An 11,663-nucleotide genomic window follows, 5' to 3' on the forward strand; every position below is an offset into this window, starting at 1 on the left:
ACTAAGTGTTGACAGAGAAAAACATGGCCGAGGTGGCATCTTGCAGTGCTGGAAGTGGCTACCGGGTAGTGCTCCTAGAGATATGAGTCTGGCAGTGAGTGGCGCCCTGACTTGGTCCCATAGTTGGTCTGGGAGCTGTGGAGTGTAGGTCCATCAGTGTGACTGAGTTCAAGAGTTGAAGACACTAGTGCTGTGGGAGTTCAGCAGGTGCAGGGCTAAGCGAAGCTGAAGGCCCCCCACAATTTGTCCATAAAGGCAGTGGTGGCATGGCTGTGAGATGGCACGTTATGAGACAGCTAACAGTGATAGTGAGGCTGGGGAATCATTCAGTATACTTGTATTCCTGGACCCCTTCCCAGGTGACCCAGTCAGAGTTTTGGACCGAGCCTGTATTTTGAACTAAAATACCTGCACCTAGAGAAAAGCATGGCTGTGAGACAGGCAAGATCAGAGAACAGCAGCTACTGTGATGGTGGGCAGCTTTTGGAATCAAAAGGACCATTGTGAACCAATGCACCAACTAGTGCACCAAGAGAAGAGTATCGCTGCTCCACTTTGCTCCACAGCTGTACATTTCTTCTAGTCAAGGTGCCCCACCACAACACATTAAAAAACAACCATACTGCAAAAGTCACAATGGGAAGACAATGTAGAACTCCACCACATGTAGTGAATGAAGAGGTCCCAACTAACATCAGTTGCCTATATAGCTTCTCTGATAAGAACATAGGAGAGGAAATGTGGAGACTGTTCTAAGAACTCAAAGAAACCATATATATGCTGTTTGGGTGCCAGTTGTAAAATAAACCCCACATATTGTGAAATCACTCCACACACACACCATATCTCTACCCCCAAGTGGACAGGTCATGTTGAAGGATTAGTAAACCAAACTAGTCAGAAGAGTCACGGAATCAGTGGCTTCTCCCTCGTGGTATCTCTGTTTCCAAAGCCAAACTGCTCTTTATTCTCCCAGAACAAAATCCACCATGGCAAAGCAGGGTAGAGTGATCAGGTGGGCTTTTACATATCAAAGGACTAGGTGAAAAGAAAAGAAGATGGGGGAACACTTTTGTTTTGGGTTAATAGCTGGGTGTCATCTTATACCATGGAATGAACAGCCAAAACTCAAGAGGAATTGAGAGTAGAAATGAGAAAACTTCAAACAGAAATAACAGGAATGAAAAATTTAGTAAGCAAAATGAAAAGCTCACTGAAAGGTCTCACCAGCTGCTGTAACTGCAGGTGTAACAGCTCCTGAGGACAGAATCAGTGAGCTCAAAGATGAACTGCATACCACCTCAATACAACAGAAGAAGTTGAAAGAAAGGCAATGGACCTGAAAGGTCTGTGTAAGGTCTAGGACTGACTTTCCTACAAAAAGCAAGGCTCACAATAGACTCTTATCAATTCTAGGTTTCCTTCCCTGTCATTCCCTGAGAGGCAGATGTGGGTACAAAGAAAACAGATTTCCTTCTCAAACCTGCTACCTCTCTCTCACATAAATCACTCAGGTACATCCCCCTCCACTGGCATCATAGAGAGAAAAAGACTTGTTTATCTTCTTAGGCTCAGCTTCTCATATTCCTCTTTTCTTCTCTTAAGAATCCCTATTCACAGACTGGATTCTATCCTCTGCATAAATCCAAAAGCAGCAGGAGCCCACATTTAAGAATAAAGTTGCCTCAAATGTTTTTATGGGAGGAGGGCTTGTTTTGCTTTGTTTTGTTTTGGTCATATCAGCCATGATTAGGGATCACTTCTGCGGTGCTTGGGGGATCATATATGACCAGAACTGAACACTAGTCAGCTGCATATAGGCATATTACCCATTGTACTATCTCTCCAGCCCCACAGCCCCACATTTCTATTTCCTGGTTCTTTCTGTTTATCCATGTGCTTTTCTTTTTATTTATTTATTTTTATTTATTTATTTTTTTTTATTTATTTTTTTATTTTTTTATTTTATTTATTTTATTTTATTTATTTTTTATTTATTTATTTATTTATTTATTTTTATTTCCATTTTATTTATAAACAACCTTTATTTAAATCTATTAGATGTCTTGGAACCTTAAAGAAAAAAATTAGAATTGAGACATTCTAATTTGTAGAATCATCTTTCAACTTCTAAGCAAAGGTTTTCTATGAAAACAGAGACTCTCGTACACTTTGAGTTTTTCTAAGAACAAAAGGCTCTGTCAGGGCAGATAGAAGTAAAGAAGCTTTGGAAAAGAGGCAAGTGGCTCAAAGGGAAATAAAAAAGTCACATCAGCAACTTCCTTGAATGGAGTTCCTTGATTCCTTCAGTCAGCCTCATGTTTAGGATACATTCCCACTATTGTGAGGAAAGGGGCCCACCCCACAGTGCTCAGGGTCTACTCTAAACTCCATTCTGGAAGTGGGGGACAGCTTGCTGGCAGTACGCTGAGAACTACACAATACATTGAACCCAAGATCTTCCCTTGTCAAGCATGGCTTCCCCTTTGATTTATCTTCCCTAACCCAAGATAAATTTCTTTCTAGATCACAAGAACCAAATTCCTTCCAGAAAAAAGTGTTTTCTTTTTCATTTATTTTCTTTCCTTTTTTTTTTTTGGTTTGTTTGTTTATTTGTTTGGGGGCTACACCCAGCAGTGCTCATGAATTATTCTTGGCTCTGCACACATAAATCACTCATAGAAGGCTCGGGGGACCTTATAGGATAATGGGGATTAAACCTGGGTCAGCTATGTGCAAGGAAATGCTGGGCCTTCTGTGCTGTCCCTCCAGGTTCTCTTTTTTAATTTTTTTTTATTGAGTCACTATGAGGTACACAGTTACAAGTTATTCACAATTGAATTTCAGTTGTACAATGTCCAACACCCATCCTTTCACTATGAATATTTCCCACCACCAATGTCCCAAATTTCCTTCCCATCTTACTTTTCCCCCTTTCTCCCCCATTATGTGGCAGACAGTTTTCTTAGGCATTGTGTCTTGCAATATGGTTATAGAAGGACTTTAAAGCATATCACTTTACCTCCTTTCAGCACCCAGTTCTTGTCCAAAGTGATCATTTCCAACTATTTTTGTCATAGTGGTTCCTTCTCTGTCCTAAATGCTCTTTGTAGCAACTTCCTGTCATGAGCCTGGCTTTGATCCATATTGTCTTTTGGGTATTATTACCATACAATCTTTTTTGTGGGATATAGAAATCCCACAAATTCTATGCCATTCCTATCTCCTGACCCATTTCATTCAGCATAATACTATCCATATTCATTCATGTATAAGCAAATTTCATGACTTCATTTTTCCTAACAGCTGTATGTATTTCATTGTATAGATTACCAGTTTCTTTAGCCACTGATCTGTTCTTGTACACTTGGATTATTTTCAGATTCTGGCTATTAAAAATAATGCTGCAATGAACATAGAAGTGCAGAGGGATTTTCTGCATTGTAATTTTTGGACCCTAGGGTATATTCTAAGGAGCAATATTAATGGGTTATATAGGGACTCAATTTATAGTTGTTTTTTTTTTGTTTTGTTTTTTTTTGGGGGGGCCACACCCGTTTGATGCTCAGGGATTACTCCTGGCTAAGCACTCAGAAATTGCCCCTGGCTTGGGGGGACCATATGGGACACCAGGGGATCGAAGCGCTTGTAAGGCTTACCTCTAGCACCACGTCGCTGGCCCCCCGATTTATAGTTTTTTAAGGAATGTGCATATTGATTTCTAAAAAGGCTGAGCAGTCTACATTTGTAACAGCCAGTCTCTATGGTGTGAGGTGATTTCTCTCCGGCTGGATTTCTCATTGTAGTTTTGATTTGCATTTCCTTGATAATTAATGAGGTGGAGCATTTTTTCAAGTGCCTTGTGGCTATCTGTATTTCTTCTTTGAGGAAATGTCTGTTCATCTCTTCTTCCCATTTTTGATGGGATTAGAATTTTTTTTTTTTTTTGGTGTGGGCTCACACCAGTTTGTGCTCAGGGGTCATTCCTGGCTCTGCATTCAGGAATCACTACTGGCAGTGCCAAGGGGACCTTTTGAAGTGCTGGAGATTAAATCTGGGATGGCTGTGTGTGAGGCAAACACTCAACCTGCTGCATTATCACTCCATCATAATTTTTTTTTCTTGTTCAGCTCTACTAGTGCCTTTCATATCTTAGATATCCAACCCTTATCACATGGGTATTGGGTAAATAATTTCTCTCATACCATGGATGGCCTATGTAACAGGTTTCTCTGGGTTTTGTTTGTGTGTTTGTTTTTAGGTACAGAAGCTTCTTAGTATAATGTAATCCCATTTGTTTATCTTTGCTTCTACTTGTTTGGTCAGTAGTATTTCATTCTTGAAGATGCCTTTAGCTTCAATGTCTTGGAGAGTTCTGTTTTCCTCTTCATACTTTATGGGTCCAGGTGTGATATCAATGGACTCATTTTGATTTTACCTTTGTAAGCACAATTTTTTGCCCCATCACTTGTCCAAAGGGCCACTTGGGACATGGGAAAGGGAATGGTGCAGTCTTCATAGATGAATAACTAATAGGATGTGACTCTAGGTCCTCCTCCCTGCTTCATTCTGCAACACGGACCTCATCATTGTCTGCCTTTCATTTTACCACCCTGTCTGATCAATCCTCCTGGCTTGCCTTCCTCTTTATAGGAAGCAGAAGCCAGGACTAGATCCTCTCAGTTACCGCCTCCGGCTCAAGGCCTGGAGAATAAGTATTTTATTAGGTGGATAAATGGAATGACTGGGAGCTTCACTTCTCTGGGAGGGCAGCACAAAGGATATGGGGTCATTTCTGGAATGCTTCCTTAAAATGGGTAAACAACCTGGGGTATTCTGGACCAGGACCAGAGCAAGTTCTTTGAGGGCAGGTATATCACTCAATTTTATTTTTGACCCCTTTTGTTTGTTTGTTTGTTTAGTTTTGGGGCCACACCCGTTGGTGCTCAGGGGTTACTCCTGGCTGTCTGCTCAGAAATAGCTCCTGGCAGGCACGGGGGACCATATGGGACACCGGGATTCGAACCAACCACCTTTGGTCCTGGATCGGCTGCTTGCAAGGCAAACGCGCTGTGCTATCTCTCCGGGCCCTTGACCCCTTTTTTAACTACAGAGACAGCAATCTGGTGACATTCCAAGGGAGAGGGGGTGAAGGAAGAATCTCTCTCACTTACTCACCATTTCTTCATTGCTAGAGGCAAATGAAGTTGTAGTGCAAACACCTATTAGTCCTCAGCCTTTAGCATTTCCAGGCTCCAGATTGCTCAGATTAGTATTTGTTTCCTCTTTCAAGAAAAATCTTTCCATATGAATATTCCTTAAAAAAGTAGAAATCAAGATCCAGGGGGCGGAGTGATAGTACATAGGTAGGGCATTTACCTTGCACGCAGCTGACCCAGGATGGACATTGGTGGTAAAAAAAGGTTCACTGGCAAAGGGGTAGGTATTGAACAATGTATAACTGGAACTAAAGCATGAACAACTTTGTAACTGAATCTCACAAAGATTCAACTAAAATCTATTTTTAAAAATTACTACCTTTAAAGGGGCGGGAGAGATAGCACAGTGGTAGGGTGTTTACCTTGCACGACCCGAGACAGACCTGAGTTCAATTCCTGGCATCCCCTATAGTCCCCTGAGCCTGCCAGGAGCAATTTTTGAGTGCAGAGCCAGGAGTAACCCCTGAGTATCGCTGGATGTGCCCTCCCAAAAAAATTCTTACCTTTAAAAACAATTACATTTTCTAACTAGATAGCAGATTTGGAATCAGTTTTGGGATTAATGACACGTGATGTTCATGCTATGAGCCAGAACTCTCAAACTCAATATGCTCCCTGAATTGATTTGGAGATCCTATTGAAGTGCAGGTTCTGATTCACTTGGCCCAGCACTGACTGGGAGCTTGTCTTTTGATCAAGTTCCCAGACAAGACCTGGGCTGAGAGGTCACATTTGGAAGAGTATTTTGAATCAACACTCACAATCTTTCCCTGAGAGGCACTACCAGATGGATCAGAGCTTTTGCAGCCATTCATGAAAGATCCAGCATCAAGCAATGAAAGTCTTCTAAATAACTAGACTCAATCCTGAATCTTTGCACTAAAATCGGGGCCAAGACCCATAAACCTGCCTTCAAAGGAGTGGTAGTCAATAGATAGCCAAAGGTGTTGTCATCTAAAGTCAGAAAAGAACCTGAATCACAAAGCAGATTAAGCTGCAGGAATCAATATGATAGCACAGCAGGTAGGGCTGCATGTGGCCAACCCGAGTTTGATCCCCAGCATCCCATCTGGTTCCCCCAAAGCTCCCAAGCCAGGAGTAACCCTTGAGCACAGACAGGTGTGTCCCAAAAACAAACAAACAAAAAAAAAAAAAGAAAAGAAAAGAAAATTAAGCTGTAGAGAGTGTGGGGCTAAGGTGCTGGCCTTACATATGATCAATCCTGGCATCACTCAGGGCTGAAAGGCCCTGAACACTCCGAGTGTGATTCCCCCTTCCGCTTTTCCCCCCAAAATTTTAGTTTGGTCATTTTGGTGCTCAGGGATCCTTCCTGGTGGGGCTCAGGGCATCTAACAGGTCAGATGTCTGATCTGCTGTACTATCTCTCTGGCCCCTACAGTTAGCTTATTTGTATGTCAGCATGAGTGGTATGCAGAAGAGCCCTGACAGACCTGTACATGGAAGATATGACTGGGGCTGCTCTCTCATGATAAAGTCTCCTTTTCTGTGATCAGAAGTCCAGAAACCTTAACAAGCAGTTAAAGGAAGGATCTCAGAAAAACCTTTGTAAACAATAACACGACCTGAAATGTTGCCATCGCTGCATGAATTTTTAAATTGTACAGAATATAGAATGAAACCACTTAGCTCTTTTTGTTTGTTTGTTTTTTGTGTCACACCAGGTGGCACTCAGTGGTTATTCCTGGCTCTGCTCCGTGGACCATATAAGATGCCGGGTTACGAACCACCATCTGTCCCGGATCTGCTGCAGCAAGGCAAACGCCCTACCACTGTGCTATCCCTCCGGCTCTCTAAAGTTAAGTTTGGCGTAAAGTTTTAAGTTTTAATTTTGTACAATAAATTAAAATTGTCGCTAACTGATTTGTGAGAATATATAAGATGATGTAAAGGTTCAATTATAGATTTACTTTGAGTTTATTAGACATGTATATAGTTTTGCTATGTACCCAATACTGTTGTGAGTGGTTTACAAACATTAATGTCTATAATCCTCTGAGATAAGTACTAATATGACTTTGTTTCTGAAAGGAAATTTGAAGAAGCAGGAAGATGGCTCAATTACTGGAAGCGTTAAGTATAGCCCAGAAGCCTGGCCCTGTTGGTCCCTAGCACTGCCTGCCCCACAGCCTCCCAGGCTCAGTCTGGTTAGCAAAGATCTCTGGAAAGAGTCCCTGTGACCCCTAAATATTGCTTGGGAGCACCTCCTCCCATCCCACTCTCACCCCCACCTCCAAATAACAGAAAACTCAAGTACTGCAGGTAGAAATGTGGTCTTTGGGGGCCGGAGAGATAATACAGTGATAGGGCATTTGCCTTGCATGAGGCCAACCCAGGAGACGTAGTAACCCAGGAGACGTGGTTCAATTCCCATATGGTCCCCCAAGCCTGTCAGGGGCAATTTCTGAGTGCATGAGTAACCCCTGAGCGCCACCAGGTATGACCCAAAAACCAACAAAGAAAGAAAAGAGAGAAACTTGGCCCATGAGCCAGAGCAAGATCCATGAGTCATACAGCAAGTAAGGCTCTTGCCTTTCATGCAGCTGCCACTCCATATTGCCCCCCAAGTCTCATAGGGAGTGATCCCTGAGCACTGCCAGCTGTGACCCCCAAAACAAAAACAGAACAAGGGGAATAAAGGAACTCAGTAGAGCTACACAGCTGAGCAGTGCCAGGCTTGAGAGGGGGCCACATTCCACATTCCCAATCTATTGTACAAAGGAGTTTCCAAACACATCTGAAAATCCTACTGGCTCAAATGATTTGGGGTCATCAGCTCTGAATCAGCTGTTATCCTGCCTGAGTTGGATGAGTACAAAGGCTACTAGTTTGAATCTATGACACCACAGAAACTATAATTCAGAGAATGCAAATGAAATCTTGGGAAACTTCAGGAAACTAAACAATTGTGTGGAAATCTGCAGAGCTGGATGGGAGTAGGAATTCCTCTCCCCTGAAGGAATAGTGTCAAGTTGCACACCCAGAATAAAAGAGAGGTCTGGCTCTTCCAGGAGTTTCCAGCCCTGCGGGCTGTCTGCTTCTGATTGAGTCTGGTACTACCCAAAGCCACCACATTAAAGGTTTTGGTCAAGCTTTTTCACTTTGCAATATTTTAATATTCATCTCCAGGGAAACCCAAAACAAACAAGCAAATAGAAATTTGAAGTGAATGAGTTTTCTTCAGGTAAAATTACCTAGTGTTAGTTGAGCTTTAGATTGTTTTTGTTGTTACTGTTATTGTTGTTGTTGTTGTTGTTTAGGTATTTGGGCCTCAACCAGTGATGCTCAGGGATTACCCCTGGCTCTGCACTTAGGAATTACTGCTGGGATTCTCTGGAGAACATAAGGAATACCAGGGATCCAACCAGGAAGGCAAACACTACCTGATATATTATTCTAGCCCCAGTTTAGGGGTTTTTGTTTGTTTAAATTTTTTTCCAAATGCTTTTTTATCCCCATCATCAGAGGCCAAGAGACCTAAAAATGGGCTTTGTCCTGGAGCAGCTGGATGTAAACACAGATGTTAAAAGAGGCCTTTGGGTTGGTCCTCATATTACCTTCTAATTAGATGTCTCTCAATTGGTTCCTTTGATTTTCCTATTAAAAAGATGTATCCCCATTACCTTCTCATCTGGCTCTTTCACTCATTGGGGGTGGGCTTTGTTTTTCCCCAATAAAGGCTACTCAGGTGGCCTGGAGGGCGGCTGATATCTTGGCTCATGATTTCACGTGTGGAGCGACTGGCTTGTGGGTGAACAGCTGGCAGTGTTAGTTTCTGGCCTGCTATTCCTTCCCAATTGGGCGTGGATTATTTCCTGCATCAGAATTGCTGCTGGACCTGCGTCTCTTGTCCTACCCAGACAGGGAGCATGGAAATCTCTCTCCCTCTCTGGGGATTGTGGAATGCACAACCCACCATTCCACACACATATATACTTATATATAGTCTAATCCTTGTAGATTCACTGAATTCAATTTTCTTCCACCAAATACAGAGTAAACCTTTGGATTGAAGAAGAGGCCTATTCATTGATAAATTATATATTTTATGCTGTATAAATGACATGATATTTACACACTTGCAAATATATCATTTATGGAATAAAGAAATAGAAAGTATTCACCTCTTTGCTGCTAAATTGAGCTATCTGTACCATAGGCCCTAAACAACACTGACGGCTCTGCCAACACCCCCAGTCAATTTTAGCTTGCAAACAGCAAGGTAAAGGTTTTAAGACCAGAGATTTGAAGCATCTCAGGTGTGAACTATCTTTAGACACTTCATATTAAAAAGGTAATGAGGGGCAGGAGTGATAATAAAGCAGTTAGAGCATTTACCTGCACATGACCAACCTAGCTTCTACCCCCAGCATCCCGTCCCATATACTCCCTGAGCCCCTCCAGGAGTAATTCCTGAGCACAGTCAAAATAAATAAACAAATAAATAAATAAATAAATTTTAAAAAATAATAAAGAGGTAATGGTCTTTGGGGGAAATTCCTGTAATGAATAGTCAAATTATTTGCTTGGACATGAGTGTCTTGAAATAGTAAAGTAATTGTAATGAACAATGGAAGAATCAAGTCAGGTTAATGTACTCAGTAAACTGGGGAATGTAGGGGGTAGTTTCGGCCTCATTCTGATTAGTCATAAGGCCCAGAATAAACTCCTGAGAATAAGAGGACACATGAACGACACATTTCGATAGATTAAAGAGGTTACATATTGAGAGCATGAACCCATGAGAAATTGGGGCATGTGGGGGTGGAGCTACGAAGTAATTCACCGAACCCACACAGGAAGCCCAGAGGAAGAAATTGGGGGGATCAGAAAATAAGTTTTACCCATTGTGTAATTTCACCCACGCTTGACAAGACTGAGCTCCAATCTCTGTCATTATTAATGGTTTGTTCACATCATAAATCCACAAACAAGGTACCCAGGTAATACAGCTCCTGGTGAATAGGAGCGATTGTTTCTCAAACATTGGCTCTGTGCCAGACGTTTTACCTGTGATCAAGACCCTATTGTGGGGGTGGGGCATTTCCCCCATTTTGCAGGTGAGAAAACTGAGGTTCCAGAACTTTCTGAGCTGATGTAACCAAGAAAGGGGTTCAAATTAGCATCCAAGCCTTCCTGTTTTTAAAGCTCCTTCTCTCCTGGCTGGTTAGCATGAGTCTCCTATTTTACTGGAGATGTTTGGGGCTCCTCATAGCTGCCATATACTTGGGAGGAGGGGCAGGAACTGTTGTTAACCTTAAATAGCTCTGACTTGTGGGCATGCCCAGTGACTCTGAGATGCCAGTTACACCACTTCTAGTTTATAATCTGCTTATTGAAAAATGTTGGAAAGGTGCTTTATGGAAAGTCTGAAAATCAGCTGACAGAGTTGCCCTGAGTGGTAGGAAATTGTGAGCATGGCTGTGAGTGCCACAGGGCAGGCTTGTTTGCTGTGGGTGAGAAGCTCCAAGGTCTGGGGCAAGGGAACTGCTGCATGGAGTCAAAGGCAAAGCAAAGTTAATGAGGCCCCTGTGTGTCTCCAGTTGTCTTTGGGGGCACGTTTGGCACCGGGAGCACAGGTCTGAGGCATCCCTAGAGTCAGGCTGTGCAAGATAAGCAACCATTTCTCTGTTGCTGCAGGGACAAGGTCTGATCCAAGAATGGCTGTTGAGGGTGCAGGATTGCCTAGCAGGGTCCCAGTCTGGTCCTTATCTATGCCAACATATAATCTGATGCTTCCACTTCACCTCTCTGCATCTCATTTTCTCAGCTATAAAACAGATTGACGACTGACTCTAGGGTTGCTGTGAGGCTGGGCTATCTCAAATGGTGCCAGAAACTCTCTGGCCATGAAATCTGTATGTAGAGGGGTTCATGGAGGATATAGAAGCTCTGCTAGACAAATCAGAAGAACAGGACTGTCTTAGAGAAGCCGATGTCTTCAGTCATCTTTCAGTGTCCTCCATGACCTTGACCCTCACTCATTCAGGGCTTCCTCTCACCCAGCTCAATTGGAGAGGAGCTTAGAGAGCATGGAGAGACTAGGGAAGACCATTTCCCTGACTGCCAGGAACTGCCATGGGGCTGAGGCACCTGAGCCTAGAGGGAAAGCAGCATTGGTCAGGTCCTGCTACAGGCTCAGTCTGGAGGCTTCTGGCTCTGAGAGCTGGGAGGCCAGGGTAGGTGGTATTCTGAAGTGGGGCAGCACCTCCCACTGGCTGAGTGAGACCCTACTTCTGCCATCTTGCTAGAATCCCATTGCTAGGACACAGCCGGTGAGTCTCTGTAGTGTCCCCACTCTCATGAGGAAAGCGCACCTTTATGGTGCAGACCCTTTTTTTTTTTTTTTTTTTTTTTTTTTTTTTTGGTTTTTGGGTCTCACCCGGCAGTGCTCAGGGGTTACTCCTGGCTCCACGCTCAGAAGTC

Source organism: Suncus etruscus, chromosome 2 (assembly GCF_024139225.1).
Source record: "Suncus etruscus isolate mSunEtr1 chromosome 2, mSunEtr1.pri.cur, whole genome shotgun sequence".
Taxonomy (NCBI): Eukaryota; Metazoa; Chordata; class Mammalia; order Eulipotyphla; family Soricidae; genus Suncus; species Suncus etruscus.